At 42.5% G+C, this 19,416-nt stretch overlaps 1 protein-coding gene and 1 long non-coding RNA gene across 3 annotated transcripts in view; one reads left to right on the forward strand and one right to left on the reverse strand.

The window, feature by feature from the left end:
* The window catches only part of LOC138766225 (uncharacterized), a 59,360-nt gene extending 53,924 nt beyond the window's left edge, over positions 1–5,436 (reverse strand). Inside the window, exon 1 of the long non-coding RNA XR_011358705.1 lies at positions 5,379–5,436. This is a non-coding gene — a long non-coding RNA (uncharacterized lncRNA). The remainder of the gene's footprint in view (positions 1–5,378) is intronic.
* LOC138765645 (5-hydroxytryptamine receptor 2A-like) overlaps positions 1–19,416 on the forward strand; it is a 396,926-nt gene that overhangs the window by 344,845 nt on the left and 32,665 nt on the right. The gene's annotated exons all lie outside the window — the stretch shown is intronic.

The following is a 19,416-nucleotide window of genomic DNA, read 5'->3' on the forward strand; positions in this document are numbered from 1 at the left end:
CCAAACAATTTAACGGTTTTTCTAACGATAATTGTTCTGTGTAATACCACCCTTATGTATATTTTCTTTGCTTTGAAAATCTAATATACATTGACGTGGGTGATTCAGGCAACAAAAATATAATAGAAAGTATAGGGGGGGGGGTGTCCATAAAAAGGGGGCTCCCAATATCACTAGACGCACCAAGACCATCTTTAAAAAAGTTTGTTTAAAAGTAGCTGGCATAAGCGAAACAGCAGTTATAAACCAACGTTAGAGTTCAATGATCGGCAATTGACAAGTTGATAGATTGACACACAATTTCTTAATCAGATAAAGTTTACTATATGACATATGGTGTGCGGTGCGTCCATATCGCCGGCGCTCATACATCACCATTAATAGATGTCAACAATAATAAATGTTGTCAAAATAAAAAAAAACAAATAAAAAAAACAACCAATTACATCTAGAGTATAATAAATGAGGCGCCTTTCATAATTTCCGATATGTCATCTATACAGCAGTTATTGATGGCAAATATTTACCGGATTATAAATCGGATGTTCTTTACCATTTGTCACTGAATTTCAAAGACACAACCGAGAGCGCAAGCTTCAAGGTGTCAGGTGTTTTATCTTCTAATGTCTGTTCATTAGGTGTGGGAGGGTGAGAAATAATAAGCAGATTAGATTTAAAGGGGAACTAGCAGCAGGTTAGAAGAATCTAGGTATATAGAAAAACAAAAAATTCTCCAGCTATTCTGACTCAATGACCTGTCAGTAAAGGTTTTATTACACAGGCCGATGGGGGCCCGATAATAACTGTAACCGAGCGTCAATCTGCTAGATCGGCGCTCGTTTACTGGGCCTTTTACACGGCCCGATAATCTTTTAACAAGGGCTGCATGGACATTGTTACTGATGTCCTTGCAGCCCTTGCTAAACTGGCATACATTACCTATCCATGGTCCAGGGCTCCTCTTGCGGTCCACTTTTCCCTGGGTCCCGCGTGCTGCAGCTTCAGAGCGCCCTGTCTTAACTGACAGGCCACTCAGCCAATCACTGGCTGCGGCGGTCCCGGCCAGTGATTGGCTGCGCGGCCTGTCAGCTAAGACAGGCCGCTCTGAAGCTGCAGCGAACGGGACCCGGGGGAAGCAGAGGGCAGGAGGAGCCCTGGACCATTGATAGGTAATGTATTTACTTTGCATATCGTCAGCCGCCGGCCGCGCACCGCTATTATAGCAGTCCGCGGTCAGTGGCCAACAATTATAGGTCCAAACCTATATCAATGATCAGTCGATTATCGTTGTCATTGGTTGATCATTGTGTTTATTACCGGATAGGGCCTATTTGGCCAATTATCGTTCCGTGTAATAGTACCCTAAGTGTAGGGTGTATGAGATCCCTGTATCTGTATTCCATATTACTTAGGGCCCTATTACACGGGACGATTATCCTGCGAAAAATCATTATATCGTTCGAATTTAAAAGATAATTGTTCTGTGTAATTGCAGGCAACGATCGAAAAATCGTTTGTGGATCGTTGATTTAGATCTGAACCTTAAATTATCATTAATCGTTCGCTAATTGTTCGATAATCGTTTGCTGTAATTCCATTTTTTGTAGATATTTGTTCTAAACGCTCACCAACTGCAGGGAATAAATCTTAGCCAGGATGTTAACCACTAATTGGTATTAGAAAAAGAGAATGTGATCCCGGATTGGGTAAAGTTTGTGTCAGGACAGGGGAGGTAGGTACAAGACAATACAGTGGGCCCTGAGTCTGAACCCACCCACTGTCCCTACCTACTTGCCTGAATCGGCCCTAGGCAGCCGCGGACAACCATGAAGACATTCCCTATACTGTATAAGTGTAACACCGAACAAAACAGACAGACAAACACAATAAAGGGAAGTCAACAAGCCAGAACTAAACGGGCAAGGCAGTACAAAATCAGAAAACAATCGGATAGTCAAAGGTGAGCCGGGAGGTCAGGTAACAAGTCGAGCAAGCAGAGGAATTAGGAACGGGGACCGCAGGAATAGACAGGGGGAGCTGGGATCAGGGTATGAACCTTAATAGCCAGCAGAGAAGGACTGGCTCAGTTTTCCCCATTGGACCAGCACTTTCCCCATTAGACCGGCGCCCTGATCCTGAAGAATCCTGAGCAATATGTCAATCAAAAGACTTGCTCAGCTGCAGTGATCAGGTCTTGCAGAGCTCAGGAAGCTGAGAAGCAAGCAGGTGTGTCACAAAAGAATTAAAACAGGCCCAGTTCACACCAGGCTACTGCACATTCCTGACAGTTTGTTCCCGATTTGTTTAATTTACCTTTTATGGACATATGACTTAGCTGGTAAGTATTTTAGTCTTTTAATAAAAAAATAAGATCCCTTGTGTAGTCAAGAGAATCAACACCAACACTAAAATAAAGTCTGCACATACAGTATATACCTATATATATATATGTGCTACATCCAGCGCATCAAATAATATCCCAGTTATAAATGTATAAATAATACTATTGTTGAGTATTGTGCGTGCAGATATACTAAAGCTTATTGGCTATAGAGAAAAGGCGGCTGCTTTTGCATTTTTAAATTTATTGCCGCAATTTAACTGACTGCAATACATTGCAGTCAATAGGAAGACGGACGTCCAATGCACACAATGTATTGAATAACGGACGTTATTGCCGCAGATGTCAAAATAATGATCATGACAATTATTTTCGGACGCCTTTTGCAAACAGCGGACGTTTTTTATTAGTTGTTTGCACACAGTTTTTCTTTTGTCACCGTTCTTTCTTCGTTTTTACTATTCAATTCAATGGACTTTTTAATTAAGCTGCACCCAAAGGCCAATTAGTAACCCAAACTAGAATAATGTACCAACAGCTGTCATTGCACTTAGGGAAGGCCAGACAGCTAAATAACGTCCGTTATTTTAGACTCAAAATAAACGGAGCTGAAAAAAACGTTGTGTGAAGCTAAAGCTTATTGTCACACACTAATGCCCGTTCTCATACACATCAGTAGCAGGCAGTACTGACAATGTCTAATTTTATAATTATTATGGCAGGTTTCCAGTAGTCTACAATAGATAAGCCACTAAAATGCAACTACTAGGAAAAACCTACCTTAGGCTAGGTTCACGCTGCGTTTTCAGCATCCGTTTAACAGATCAGTTTTTTTCAAAAAAGGGATTGCAAAAAACGGATGCATTTGTGTGCATCTGTTTTTGATCCGTTTTTCCATTGACTTCCATTATTAAAAAAAAACGGATGCGTTTTTTTGACGCACAATAAAGTACTGTTGACACTACTTTTTTGACCGTTAAAAAAACCGGATCCGTTAAACGGATGCTGAAAACGGATGCTGCAGCCTCTGTGACCAGGGTGGATACAGCCTTACGGACCACCTGGAAAACTGGGATACAGACATTGGCATAGGCTGTATCCTAGTTTTCCAGGCGATCCTTAGGCGTTATCCACCCTGTTCACGGAGGCTGCAGACAGCGGGAATCAGAAGCCGATAGTTCAGGTTCAAACGAACCCGAACTTCGCTCATCTCTACTGGATACCTGCCGCGATAATTGCAAAATAAGACATTGTTAATACTGCCTACTACTGATGTTTATGAGACCGTACAAATGTGACCATTGGCATTAGAAACCCGTTCCATAGAAAGGTGGAGACAGCCCAAGTCCCACCTCGAAAACAGGAATACAGTCTAGGTCATAGGCTTTATCCGCGTTTTACAGGCGGAACCCGAGCTGGCTCCACCTTCCCCACTGAACAGGAAAACAACGGAATTCAAATGCTGATGGTTTATGTTCATGCGAACTCGAAACTCAGCCCGGTTCGCTCATCTCTACTTTTAGGCTATGTTCACACTGCGTATATGTCCGGCCGCATATTTTCGCGGCCAGACATATACGCGGTAAACTCCGGCCGGAGATTTACGCTACTTGCTGCCGGCTACGTACGGACCGCGAACTTACGCCCGAAGTCTGCTTACGCTTCCCGAGCGCCCTACGTAGCGATCTGACAGCGGTCTTTTACTTGGAAAGCTTCGCCTAGCCCCGGACACCCCACAGAACCTTTTTGATCGACACAAAAAGCTGCAAAAATGAAGAAATAACCACAAAGTACGGGACCGCATGTAACGCTACGGGCGTACGTTACGACATTTCCGTCCGCAAACAATGGTCTGGTTAATTTTTTACGCCGCCACGTACGATCCGGGCGTAAGTTCGTACGTAGTGTGAACTGTGCAGCCGTACTTCGTATACTTTCCATTATACGCAAACTACATAAGTCTCCGGCCGCTTATTCACGGAACGCGCTACGGCCGGAAACTTACGTAGTGTGAACATAGCCTTAATCACTTTGCATCATGCATGCACTAAGGGACTTTGAACCCAAAACTAGAGATGAACATCGTGAATTTTCAGCTTTGATCAAAGCCGTCTCAAACCTTTGTCATTTGATTCCCAATGCCTTCCCGTTCCATGGGGAAGGTGGAGAGTAGAGATGATCGAACATCAGGAAAGGTTTGATCTAGCTCGAAACCTTCTCGAACCTTCGTCATTTGATTCCCGATGCTTTTCCGTTCCGTGGGGAAGGTGGAGACTCTCCACCTTCCCCATGGAACAGGAAGGCATTGGGAATCAAATGACGAAGGCTCCAGAAGGTTTCGAGTTAGATCAAACCTGAAAATTCCTGATGTTCGATCATCTCTACTCTCCACCTTCCCCATGGAACGGGAAGGCATTGGGAATCCAAAGACGAAGGCTCGAGAAGGTTTTGAGTTCAATCAAACCTGAAAATTCCCGATGTTCGATCATCTCTACTCTCCACCTTCCCCATGGAATGGGAAGGCATTGGGAATCCAAAGACGAAGGCTCGAGAAGGTTTCGAGTTCAATCAAACCTGAAAATTCCCGATGTTCGATCATCTCTACCGAAACGCGACTGTTGCAATCTGTTACTCTATGACTGCTACAAGATTTTATGAATATGTATGGAAAATTGAAAAAAGACCAAGTGCTGGATGCATCTACATCAACTATTTGCCAATCCATAGATGGGTGCATGGGCATGGGACTACCCATCTAAAAGGTCCTTTAATTAGAGGTGTCCATCAGCAAGAACGACCCTTTCACCACTGAAATCTCTGAAGACCATAGGGATTAGAAATCGGCAAAGAGGATGCCCTATCTTCCTGCCCCAGGGGCTTGACCCTCACCCATAAGACATTTCCATGGAAACAACTTTATTTACCGCGATGGTTTATATGTGTCACCACAATATTTCTGCAAACAAACTTTGGATGTCTTACAGCACTAACATTGAGAAATTATTTATTCCCCTGTTTGTATATTAAGATTTCCTACCGGATTAAAAAGAAGAGACGCAACAGGTGCCAGAAGCTGCTGGAGCTGTTTAGTTCTGGAAAATTAAAACACCATATGTCAATATCAGTCGTGAACATGTTTAACAATCTAGGCCAATGATATGTCATGGGAGTTAAACATTACATTTTGTCAGCTACTCAATTATGCATATTAGAGAATCTATTCTGAGGAAACATTAAAAAAGCAAGATTTTGCTTACTAAGTGATATGTGGAAAATTGGGCTGTCTTTACCATTATATTACAGCATCAGCATTTACCGTCCTAATTTGCTGATCACTTTTTCTCTGACACGGGGTACTCAAATTTTTTCATTTCAATTTTTTTTTTTTACTTTGATCCCCATTGTTCAGGCTGAGCTTCTTAAAATGAGAATAAAATCCTTAAAGTGCCCATCACAAAGACTGGACCCGGTGTGGTGTGTAATCTATTTGCAACCGGAAGACGATCACACCAGGTCTGTGGGGCGTGCAAACCACATTGTGATCCAGTTGGGATTTTACGCACCATCAATCCAAATTGATTGCATGCCGCACCAGGTCACATCAAGCACCAAACTTTGCAAAAAAAAAAAAAATCTTTCAAATCAACTGGTGTCAGAAAGTGCTAGAGATTTGTAATGAACTACTATTAAAAAAAAATCTCAAGTCTTCCAGTACTTAGCAGCTGATGTATGTGCTTCATATCTGTGTCTTTGTCTACGACATACAGCAGCTGATAAGTACTGGAAGATTTTTTTTTTATATAAATAACACATTTCTGGCACTTTCTGATACCAGTTGATATGAAATTTAAAAACATTAGCTGGAGTTGCCCTTTAAAAGTAAATAAGAAATAAAGTTGTTCTCATTTTTGTTTTTGTTTGTCTGTAGAATTTTTATATGCTCTTCAAAAAAACAGATTTGTAGAACTCCTGTGCCAAGAACATAAGGGTTAAAGAGGTATTCTCATGTGGGCTTATTAAAAGTTCAGCCCTCTTAGGCGTTCGGCGGCCCCAAAGAGCCAGCCATTACTCCATTCTCTGTCAGGCAATTGCGTACCCGTTTTTTTTATTCTTGGGATCTGAACAGTGATAGGGGGACAACAAGCCCATATGAGAATACCCCTTTAAGCTCCTGCTGATTTGTCCTATTGTTTTTGTTGATTTGTTCTTTGTTCTATTTTAAGCTGGTTAATGGCTAAGGAGGTGTGGCTTAGAGAAGGGGCGGGGCTTAACAATATGTGTGTCCTATTGTAGAACAAAGGAGGGAGGCTCCCAATGCAGGTAGTTGTCTTACAGACAGACATAGGATAGTGAGGAAGAGAGTTGGAATACAGACGAGTATTTTTATATAGGTTTTACAGTTTTACCCATTTTATCAGAAAAAGGGTGAAGTGTTTTGTTTCAGAATACCCCTTTAAAGGGGGTAATCAGGAAATGATCTTTTGTTTAAATCCTGTGAAAGATGACAAGAAACAAAGAATCCACTGACATTCACTCAGCCTCTCCCTCCCTATCTGGGCATATCACAGAGCATGCCTAGACACCTCTCCCATACAAATGAATTGGGCCTGCTCCACGCCATTGTGCCTATGCCTATAGAGCTTGCTGTAAAAAAAAAAAAAAATCTCAGTGAAGATGAGTAAATGAATTACAATGCATTTAAAAAAAAAATAGAATAAAAATACTAAGTAAAAACAAAATCTAGATGAATTATCACCTTTAAAAGTGCAGAAACAGAACCTCTCATTTAGTCTGGTATTGTTGTTGAGCCTCATTTACTTGAATGGAGAGGGAACCTGTAAACAACAGCAGTATTGGTTCTGGGGGAAAAAAAAGTTAAATTTTTTTTTTTATAAACTATGTAAGACTCCTGTACTATATTCAAAACAAAGGGCTGTCACCATCTCAGTAGCACCATGGATATTGTACTCTACCAATAGGTTGGGGTCATAGGTGTTGGATCCCACAAACCAAACACCAACACAATGGTGCGTTTGCACAGAGAGATTTATCTGACAGATTTTTGAAGCCAAAGCAAGGAATGGATTTGAAAAGAGGAGAAATCTCAGTCTTTTCTTTATGACCTTTATGGCTTTGGCTTCAATAATCTGTCAGATAAATCTGTCTGGGTAAATGCGCCCTAAGAATAAGTCCACATTGTTTGACCATCACAGAATCCCTACACAGGCCTGAAAATCTCGTTTTATACCTATCCCGAGCATAGTGAATTATTAGACGTTTACTGCATTAAACAAATGAACTCCTTACACGTCTTTCATCTCTAGCGAGAATTTAATCAGGATATTTCTTATGATTAATGGAACAGCAAGTTTTGGCAGACAGGATATATGAGTTTGAAAAAGTCAAGTCATCACTTTCCTCCGTTCTTTGCTATCTGCACGGCCATTTATAAGGCTCCAGAATGTCATTGATGTCGCCTGGACGTTACACTTTCATACATTCACTTTGCTAAACTGCGCAACTCGAAAACGACTTTGTAGAAATTGAAGCGGTTAATTGTTTCTGCTGTTAAATTGAGAAAGTAGATTTTACGTGGCGATATAATATGTAACAAGGTCAGATGAAAGATCTTATCCACTAGGGAATAGACGATGGTTTCTAATGGAAAATAAGCATGGCATTAATAATAATTATATGGATGCCTCTAGGGGGGAAATGCATTACCTTCTCCAGTCATTCTAGTATATGGTCTAGTGTGGTGAAAGGGTAAATTAATAGAGCTTTTTGTTTTTCGCTTCACCATACCCCCCAGCACTATATAAATTTTCCTTATTATACTTTTTAATAACTTTTTTTAATACTTTATAAATAACTTTTTCCCACCTTGAAACACTCATTTACTTTAAGCCTTTCACGACCTGGGGTCATTAACACATCAATGCCCAGGTCGTTTTTGGACATCAGCTTATGGGATCATATTGAGCCCATAAGCTGGTGTTGCTTTGTCTGCCCCCTCCCCTCTGTCTCCTGCCGCTGTTACAATCTTGTGACAGCGGCAGGGGAAAGAGGGGAGGGGGAAGATTGCACATCGCTCGCCCAGCGCACGCCCTGCTTCCCTCCCTCCCCCCTCTGGCCTCCGTAGCCAGAAAACCTGGAAGGCTTCCAGTTTCCATGGCTACCATTGGGGCTCTGCGAATTCTCTTTCAGATGCCCTATAGATAGTAACATAGTAACATAGTAACATAGTAACATAGTAAATAAGATTGAAAGACAAGAGTCCATCAGGTTCAACCTAGGGAAACCCTACTGTGTTGATCCAGGGAAGGCAAAAACCCCCGCGAGGCAGACGACAATTGCCCCATCACAGGGAGAAAACTCCCCCCGACTCCAATGGCAACCAGAACAATCCCTGGATCAACGTATCACCGGAAATCTAATGCCCATAACTTGTAATATTATATTGTTCAAGAAAAGCATCCAGGCCTCCCTTGAACTTATTTAATGAATCGGCCATGACAACATCATGTGGCAGAGATTTCCACAGTCTTACCGCTCGTACAGTAAAGAACCCGCGTCGATGCTGATGATAAAATCTTCTTTCCTCTAGACCAGGGGTGGGGAACCTCCGGCCCGCGGGCCGCATCCGGCCCCTGAGACCTCCCGATGCGGCCCGCGGCTCCCCTGTGACACGCGCTGCTTTGGAGGAGGAAGGAGCCGGCGCACACAGCATCCTCTGTGACAGCTGCCGTGCTGTCTGTGTCGGCTCCTTCCTCCTCCAAAGCGGCGCGTGTCTTCAGTCTCCTGCGGGCCGCGCGCGATGACGTCATTTCATCACGCGCCGCCTGCAGGAGAAGACCGGCACAGAGGACCTGGGAGAGAAGAGGACCTGGACAGCGTGGGAACGGAGGAAAGGTGAGAGGGATGTTTATTTATTTTTTATTTGGGGGTTAAATAGGCTACCAGGGACATGCCTGATGGGGGGGGGGATAACTAGGCTACCAGGGACATGACTGATGGGGGGGATAACTAGGCTACCAGGGACATGACTGATGGGGGGGGGGGATAACTAGGCTACCAGGGACATGACTGATGGGGGTTAACTAGGCTACCAGGGACATGACTGATGGGGGGGGATAACTAGGCTACCAGGGACATGACTGATGGGGGGGGGGATAACTAGGCTACCAGGGACATGACTGATGGGGGGGACAACTAGGCTACCAGGGACATGACTGATGGGGGGGGGGGATAACTAGGCTACCAGGGACATGACTGATGGGGGGGATAACTAGGCTACCAGGGACATGACTGATGGGGGGGGGGATAACTAGGCTACCAGGGACATGACTGATGGGGGGGGGATAACTAGGCTACCAGGGACATGACTGATGGGGGGGGGGGATAACTAGGCTACCAGGGACATGACTGATGGGGGGGGGGGATAACTAGGCTACCAGGGACAAGACTGTTGGGGGTTAACTGGTCCACCAGGGACATGACTGTTGGGGGTTAACTGGTCCACCAGGCATATGACTGTTGGGGGTTAACTGGTCCACCAGGGACATGACTGTTGGGGGTTAACTAGGCTACCAGGGACATGACTGTTGGGGGTTAACTAGGCTACCAGGGACATGACTGTTGGGGGTTAACTAGGCCACCAGGGACATGACTGTTGGGGGTTAACTAGGCCACCAGGGACATGACTAATGGGGGTTAATTAGGCTACCAGGGACATGCCTGATGGGGGTTAACTAGGCTACCAGGGACATGCCTGATGGGGGTTAACTAGGCTACCAGGGACATGCCTGATGGGGGTTAACTAGTCCACCAGGGACAAGACTGATGCGGGTTAACTAGGCTACCAGGGGCATGACTGATGGGGGTTAACTAGGCTACCAGGGACATGCCTGATGGGGGTTAACTAGGCTACCAGGGACATGGCTGGGGGGGTTAACTAGGCTACAGGGGCATGGCTGGGGGGGTTAACTAGGCTACCAGGGACATGGCTGGGGGTTAACTACAATAGCAGGGGCACTAGGCGAACAATACTTTGCCTTGCCCTGGGTGCTGCAAACCCCCGCTACTAACTGCCGCGCACGGTATGCGGCCCTCGAATGATTTTATAAATGCCCGACCGGCCCTCGACATGGAAAAGGTTCCCCACCCCTGCTCTAGACGTAGAGGATGCCCCCTTGTCATGGTGACATGCTGTGATCGTGTGTGACAGATGCTGTAGTCGTGCTGATAGCCGGGACCCTCTGTGATGACACAGGCGCAGCTCCTGTGCCTGTGTTATCCTCGCTTGTAAATTAATGTAGCTGTAGCTTCAGGCATAGGCTGCAGCGACCTTAATTTACGGTGCGGCTGGAGAGGGTTAACATTATCAACGTTTAGAAAGCTACTAATCCTTTAGGGGTCTCAAAAGTTAATTTGTAAATTACTTCAATTTGAAAAACTTAAGCCTTCCTGTACTTATCATCTGCTGTATGTCCTGCAGGAAATAGTGTATTATTGCCAGTCTGCTGCCACCTCTGCCCATGTCAGGAACAAAGCAGTAGCAAATCCCTATAGAAAACCTCTCCTGCTTTAAACAGTTCCTGACATGGACAGAAGCAAAGAGTACTGTGTCAGACTGGTAAGAATACACCACTTCCTGCAGGGCATACAGCAGCTGATAAGTACTGGAAGTACAAATCTGTATAACTTTCTAGCACCAGTTTATTTAATAACAAATGTTTTTCTTTGTATTATCTCTTAAAGAGCTTATTCCAGAATTAAAATTTATCTGCTATCCACAGGATAGGAAATAATGAGATGATTGGTGGGGGGCTGGAATTCTCATCAATCACAAGAACGGATGCTTGTTGTCCCACAACCAAGTTACCTTGGAATCTCGGAATTTAACTTTGAGTTAACCCTTTGTTATAATATTAGCAATTATTGTTTAAGGGACCGTTCACACTGTGGAAAACAGCCACGGACTCTGCTCAGAATCCTGCTTGTCTCACTGTCTCAATGTTATGTATAGGGTCCCTCTGTTCTCCGCTGCTCTCCCCTCACAGAATTGCCATGTCATTGAGACAGTAAGACATAACATTGAGACATTGAGGTAGGTGGGATTCCAAGCGGAGTCCACAGCGGAAATTCCTCTTGAAATTTCTGCCTGCTTTCCACAGTGAATATCCGCCTGTTTTCCACAATGAATAATTTCTTCTATGTTACCTGCCTAGCTATCCAGTAAGTTTCCTACAAAGTTTCCAATCCATGTCTTTGGCCTAAACATGCAAAAGAAGAGCCCGTGGAGCCTCTTCAAAGACTCTCGAAACACAGGACTAGCCAGATATCCCTCCCGGAAGGACCCAGCCAAGGGGTGGCGCCTGTAAGGAAACCACCAAAACCACTATATTAAGTGGTCCTATAAGTCAATATAATGACATGGGAAAAGCCAAGGCCAGGTATCCATCCACAGACAGCTGTTTCCGGGTGTTGCCCCTCATCAGTGCGGAGCAGGATGCTGGCTAGGGGGGAGCAATGCCTAGTAAAGCCATAAGAGAATCAGATCGCTGATCGTTGTTTCCCAGGGGGTAATTCACCTAGGACTGCACTGCATTGAGCGCTTTCACTAGCAGACAGCAGTGTTGTTGTTTCGCTTGTCTCCCTGAGATCAGTGATCTGTTTCTCTTGGACTGAACAATCATGGTTCTACAGTAATTCCTCAATTCATGTTCCGGTATAGTGGGTACGACGATGCCAATGGAAATTCTTAGATCTGCCTCAATTGTACAATGTGTCAAGTCTGAAACTGCTGAAATGAAGAACATTGCTTAGTGGAAACAAGAATTCCTGAAAATCTTTGATAACACAGGAGGAATTTGGAAGATAGTCATGCATTACCAGTCATGTATTCCGTTTTAATACAAATGACTTTCGGGTATTGTGTCGCCCGGCTTCCTGCCTGAATTATTTTTATTTCCCATAGGAATACTTAGGAAAATTAACTTAGCAGACACATTTGCGATGTGGGAAAGGTTGGCATGCGTCTTAGTAAATGTCCTGTCTTCAGGTTTATCTGTCTGAGTCATATATTTTTGTAAAAGACTGCATCATTTCTTAAAGGGGTAGCCCAGCGAAAAATTATTTCTTTCAAATCAACTGGTGTCAGAAAGTTATACAGATTTGTAATTTACTTCTATTAAAACATCTCAATTCTTCTCATACTTATCAGCTACTGTATGTCCTGCAGGAAGTGGTGTATTCTTTCCAGTCTGACACAGTGCTCTCTGCTGACATCTCTGGCCAAGACACAAACTCTGCCTCCGTTTTCTATTAATCCCCATGGAAAACCTCTCCTGCTCTGGACAGTTCCTGTCTCGGCCAGAGATGTCAGCAGAGAGCACTGTGTCAGACTGTCAGCAGCTGAGAAGTATGGGAAGACTTGAGATTTTTTAACAGAAGTAAATTACAAATCTATGTAACTTTCTAACACGGGTTGATTTGAAAGAACTTTTTTTTTTCCTCTGGACAAACCCTTTAAAGCTATATATATATATATATATATATATATATATATATATATATATATATATATAATATATATATATTTTTTTTTTAATTGCTTTAACTCCTACGCACACAAGCAGAATAAGACAACAGATGTGTGGTCTGACCAGACAGGCAGGCTGTTCACAAAAGAAAATGTTCTTAATTAAGATAAAAAGATTAAAAATAATAAGCAACTTGAAGAAATGAATGTTTTAAACTTTATTAATTGTATATTTGTTAATAAAAAGGACCAATAAGGTAACCTCTAAATCTGCTGACAGATTGCCACATATTCCATACTAACCCGTCAGTAGTGCAGCCTCACCGGGTTCCAACAGCCAGAATCGTTAGAATTTTTTGGTTGATTTTTCTTATAACTGTAATAATATTTTTTTTTTTTGTTTGTTTGTTTGATTTTTTTTTTTTTACTTTTGTTAAATATTTTTGTCTTAGGCTTTGGTTAACACAAAATGGGAACATAACAGAAGCTCTTATAGGCTTAGTTCCTGATGGCTTTATAAGTTCATTGTGTTTTCTTCTCACTGGAGCTACCAAATGCTAAGGCAGGTAGAGGAAGACGGAGCTGGGAGGTCTAAAAGCCCTGGGAGGGAAATGGCGAGGCTACACATAATGACAATTTAGAAATGTATGGTTCCCCGATTCATCATGGTTGGCCACCACTCAGTAGCGGATTATAATAGGTCCGTTTCGGGCTGTAGCTCGGGGCCCTAAGCTCTTGGGGGCCCTTGGCCACCCAAAAAGACTTCAACTTTAAGGGGTGTATTGTCTCCTGGGTACAGTTCTGCCATCATTTGCAAAAAATCCCTGCTTTTTAACCCCAATTTTGCACACATCAGTGCATCAGTCAATCCGAACCCGAACTTTCGGCATTTGATTAGCGGTGGCTGCTGAAGTTGGATAAAGCCCTAAGGCTATGTGGAAATCATGGATATAGTCATTGGCTGTATCCATGTTTTCCAGACAACCTTAGAGCTTTATCCAAGTTCAGCAGCCCCAGCTAATCAAATACCGAACGTTCGGGTTCGGATCGACTCGAACCCGAACCCGGTTCACTCATCTCTAATAGATAGATAGATAGATAGATAGAAGGTCTTATTGCAATAAAATACAACTTTGATTTACTTTGATTTGTGAGTCTTTAAGGCGACATAAGGCAGCAGAGAGCAGAGTTTCTAAAAGGGTCAAATGGTTGGTGTGTTGGTAGCCGTCGGCTCTGATATTTATCAGTGTAATAGATAGATAGATAGGAGATAGATAGATAGATAGGAGATAGATAGATAGATAGATAGATAGATAGATAGATAGATAGATAGATAGGAGATAGATAGATATAAGATAGATAGATAGGAGATAGATAGATAGATAGATAGATAGATAGATAGGAGATAGATAGATAGATAGATAGGAGATAGATAGATAGATAGATAGATAGATAGATAGATAGATAGATGATAGATAGATAGATAGATAGATAGATAGATAGGAGATAGATAGATAGATAGATAGAAGATAGATATATAGACAGAGATAGATAGATAGATAGATAGATAGATAGATAGATAGATAGATAGATAGATAGGAGATAGATAGATAGATAGATAGATAGGCCTTAGGCAATAATAGAAAATGGGCCTCTTATTATTGTGCCTGGTTTCAATGACTTCCTATGATTCTTGGATCAGTTAATAAATCTTTGGTAAAAGGAAATCAAATGAAAATAATCCTTATGGGATAATGAGATTTTCTAGTTATTTACCCAGAGTATTTATAATTAAATGTAATCCAGCCAGAAATCTTGTGTTTATTCTGCATATTTTAGGTATAATTTCCCTGCCTGCTGCTGGCTTTCTCTTTCTGCGCTTGCTGAGTTTATTTAGACTGCACAGTGAATGAGAGAATGGCATACCTATTCTTCAGTTATAAAATATTCCAAAAATGAAATACCGATTTGCTTGTACCTCAAAAAAATTCGCCTTATTCAGCAAAGGAGTAAAATAGCTATTTAGACATATAATGACATAATAGTGAATGCATTCACAAGGGATTAAAGAGGTTTTATGACAAAATTTCAACTGTTTAATAAGTAAACATATATTTGTAACTAAAGCCTTTCTTACTTTCCTTATGCTTTGTCTGCTGTTATCCTCCTTTTCCTTTGTACATTCTAGCCAGAAATCCAGCAAATTCTTTTTCCTTACCACTTCCCACCTTCTTGATTATAATCCCTTCCACATAGTAGATAGAGTTCCCGGCTAGAGTGTACACAGGAACAGGAAGTCCATTACAGGATGCACACCAGTCAGGGCTAATAGAGTTGGGCTAATAAAGACAAAATAATAGTTTGCATTAAAAGCAGAATAAAGCTTTAAGGACTACAGAAAGGTGGTAAAAGTGCTGATCTGATTACCATAACTTTACAAAAAAATATATTGTGAGATTTTTCAGGAGAAAAAAATGCACCAATACATTTGATTGATAGTTTACATGGAGTAGAACTGGCGGAACTCTCCGAGGTGGAATCAGACCAGCCTCTGTGTCATACAATGCAGAAAAGTGTTTCCAAACCGGACTGGTTTTGTTCCCAAGTGTCATGACTGGAGAGGCTGCAGTCCTGTTATGAGCCATCTGTGAGTATTGTGCCTCCCATTCGCACAACCACATCAGGTGAAAGCTTCTAATATTGCCTACCCTACTGTCTGACCTGTGCTATGGAGCGCTGTTTTGTTTCTTTGTCTGTGTCATACAGGCAGTCTATGGGAGGGCTTGCGCGCCTCCTTTCTCCACACCTCTCTGCTCAGAAGAATCGACATGTCAATTCTTCCGTGCCGAGAGAGGTTGCGCGAGCCCTCCCATAGACTGCCTGTATGACAAGGAGGCAGCTTTTCTCCATGTGAACTGGTCCTCTAAGCTAAAATTAAGGACTAATAGAGCAATAATGGCATTAGGCTATGTTCACATGACATTTTTTTTATTTTTTAATATGACGTCAGTCATTTCGCATTTTGGACGCCCATCATAACAATGACCGCTGTTGGTACATTATTCTGGTATTCTGGTACATTATCCCTTTTGGGTATGGTTCTATTTTGAAGGCCTATTGGATTTAATAGTAAAGACGGTGAAAGGGCAGTGAAAAAAATGTGTGTGGACGACAAAAAAAAAAATAACGTCCATTGTTTGCAAAAAAAATCCACAAATAATTGTCATGAACATTAATGACGTCCGTGCCAACAACGTCTGTTATGTAATACACTGCGTACATTGGGCGGCCGTCATTCCATTGACTTTAATGCATTCCAATGACTTCAATTAAAATGCAGCAATAATGGACATTAATTTAAAAAGAAAAAGCTGACCTTTAATCATTTTTTTGTGTGTGTGTTTGAGACTGTATTCTGTGTCACTATGACACGTACAATCTTTTCTTTTGTTAAATGATAAAGGAGGCAGAAAAGTGAAATGCTGAGCTGACTCTTCATGCTTTATCTCTTCCCTGCACTGTAGGTATCAGAGTATCTGATGACGGAGTCTAAAAACTTGTTCAGTAAAAGGTGGATGTCAAAGATGACTAGATCTACTAAATCCACATTGATGGAAGGCAGCGTTACCAGAAGCAGTGGCGTAGCTACCATAAAGGCAGGGTAGGCAGTTGCTGTGGGGCCCGTGCAGGAGGGGGGCCCGGGGGAGAAGGTGAGATCATCTGTCCTTCTGCTTAACCCCTTATGTACTGCCGTGTGTAAGAGAACCAATGTTTAATTACATGCTGCAACATAAAAAAAGGGTTAACAAGCATAAGACAGAGATCTCTGCTTCACTGCTCTGATAACCTTTGACCTCTGTTGTCCAGCTGGCAATCAAGTAGGAAAGGAAAATGTGCAGAGGGCAGGGGTTATCAGTGCAAAAGCAGTAGTGCTTTGTGTTGTGTGTTGTGGAGGGGGGGGGGACTTTAAAATTCTTTGCTATGGGGCCCCGTGAATCCTAGTTACGCCCCTGATTAGAAGGCAGTGATTTAGTCAATGTATGTTCTGTGAACTGTGATCAGTGCCATCTGATCAGATAACACCAAGCTCACAGGCACAACATTGCCAATTGCTATGTTTGATGATACTGCCCCTTATCAATAACAGAAGTATAGTGTCTTGTTTCTTACCTCAGAGAGAGAGAGAGTGAAATTTGAGCGTATAATAATGCTGGTAAAAAAAGATATTACCAGCAACAACCTTCAGTTCTCAATACCGGCTGGGCTGGTGGTTTACTGGGGTGGAGGTAACCCTAGCTAGAAGGGAAAAAAGAACTATTTGCTGGATCCTGGGTCTTAAAACAGAAGTCCGAGAAGGGAGATTTTTTTTCAAAAGTGTCAGGGAGGGGTCAGATAAAAAAAAAAAAAACATGCACTTACCTCCCCAGCTCAGGATCTGACGTTCCAGACGCACTCAGCTAATCAGTGGCAGAGGAAGGACCCCACTACAGCTGCTGACTGGCTGAGCGGGCCTGGAATGTCATGTTCCAGGTCCCCCCTCAAACCAGGAAGTATACAGGGATCGGGGGGACCAGAGCAGTGGTATGCAGGCGCCAGTAATGGAGCCGGGAGGTAAGTGCATGTTATTTTTTTCTTCTTCTCCTCCACCACACTTTTGGAAAAAAATCATCCTGCCCGAAATTTTCCTTTATGTGCAGCCCCAATCTTAACCTGCAGTCTTGTCGTGGCCTATTTGGGGCACTTAACCTGATTAGGGTGCCCCAACCACAGTGATGGTTCTTTCTAAATTTAGACAGGACACTAACCTAGCAGAAGGGAAGGAACATCTAACCATCTGGGTAAGAAAACAATGCACAGTCAGTCTACAGCCAAAGGGTCCAAAGCCAGGAGGTCATGTAACAATAGAATCTGCAGGCAACCGGTCATCAAAGTTCAGTCCAAGCTTCTAAAAACTAGGATGTCTCTTCATATCTTTTAATATGTAAGCAAACAATGTAACAATGTTGATGCCCACATCAAAAAGTATAGTAAAAAAAAAACTACATTAGTGTCATCCTAGTATCAAAGATCTTCTCTCTTTGCTTGCATGTTCTGTCGTCTGATCTCCACTCCTATTTTAGCCGCGTGCTAGTAAAGCTCAGTTATATCCACTTCAAGTATCTGAAGGATTTGTGCCATTTACTTTTATGTGAAGCCTTGAAATTGTTGCGCCCGAGCTGGAGATCCTTTTATACGGTGTAATATATGATTTCATATAACTCACAAGAATTCTTCTCTCAAGCCCTGTTTAAATAATCCAAATTCCAATCTTTTCTTTCGATTTCCCGTAGAAGACAAGACTCTTCCTATGAGTGATGTGCGAATTTTTTCCCTTCCAATTTTTCGCCTTTTGTTAAGACACCGATATAACCGAGATAAATGGCCAATATGTATTTCAAACTTTAATCCAGCCGTTGGTGTGGTGATAATTTGCCTCGTTGTGTGAGTTATTTCCAATACGTGGGCAGTGACCCTCAGGAAAAAATCATTAGATGATGAATAGAAAATCAAACATGGCCGAGCTTTTCATATCAAGTGCTCTCATAGATGGAGCATATTGTGAACCAGGGGCACTTTCCATACAAGGCTCTTACAATTACAGAAGAAGTTGGATTTCTTTGACACTTGGATATCTGGGAAGGTTATTAAGTCGAACGCTATTCAGGGACAAATGGTAAATTCCAGGCGTCTGATAAGACAATCAAATTGTTTACAATGTTTTCATCCGCCGCATTTGTCAAAGTAAAGTTTCGGAGGTCAGGAATCTGTTGGCAAACTTCTATTGGTCTCCCCCTGAATATTTTACATCGGACCCATCATTCCCATGTCAAATCATGCTAGAATCATTAAAACATAAAAAAAAAAAAGTTCTGGTTGGAATATTGCAATAAACAAAAACTGTGAATACAAAGGAAATGTTGTCTCTGTTCTCAAATTAAATAATTAATAAATTAAATTGGTGGCCGAATATTTTCCTCGTTTGAATTCTGATGTCTTTGCATTTTCAAATAACAGCAGGAAATGTAACTAAGTGAAGTAAAAGAGACGACTAATACGATATTTGGCTGGGATTAGAATGGAGACCTGGGGTGCCCGTGTTATCGCCGCTACCCCAGACTACAGGATGAAGTATGCCTCATGTGCAAATTTTTTAGGAAATGCAAAGGCAGGAAGTTCTATTATAAGATCTAACATTTAGACCTGATTTACATGATCTGTGTTGCAATCCAGAGGAGGATTGCTGCATGGATCCCATAGCCGGAATTGCCGCCAACCCCCCCCCCCCCCCACCACTGCCCGGCACGGATCCCCTCCACCCACCTCCGACAGCAGAGATGACAGGAGAGCATGATGTGCGCTGCTTTCATTGCATCTACTGCTCACCTATTCCCCTGTGCAGGCCGGCTACATATGCTCACCGGAAGTGGCCTGGACTACGCTGCCGAGAGAAAAAGGCCTGCTTCTAGTGAACATGAAGCTGGTCAGCACGGAG

This window comes from Dendropsophus ebraccatus, chromosome 10 (genome assembly GCF_027789765.1).
Source record: "Dendropsophus ebraccatus isolate aDenEbr1 chromosome 10, aDenEbr1.pat, whole genome shotgun sequence".
In the NCBI taxonomy this organism is placed as follows: Eukaryota; Metazoa; Chordata; class Amphibia; order Anura; family Hylidae; genus Dendropsophus; species Dendropsophus ebraccatus.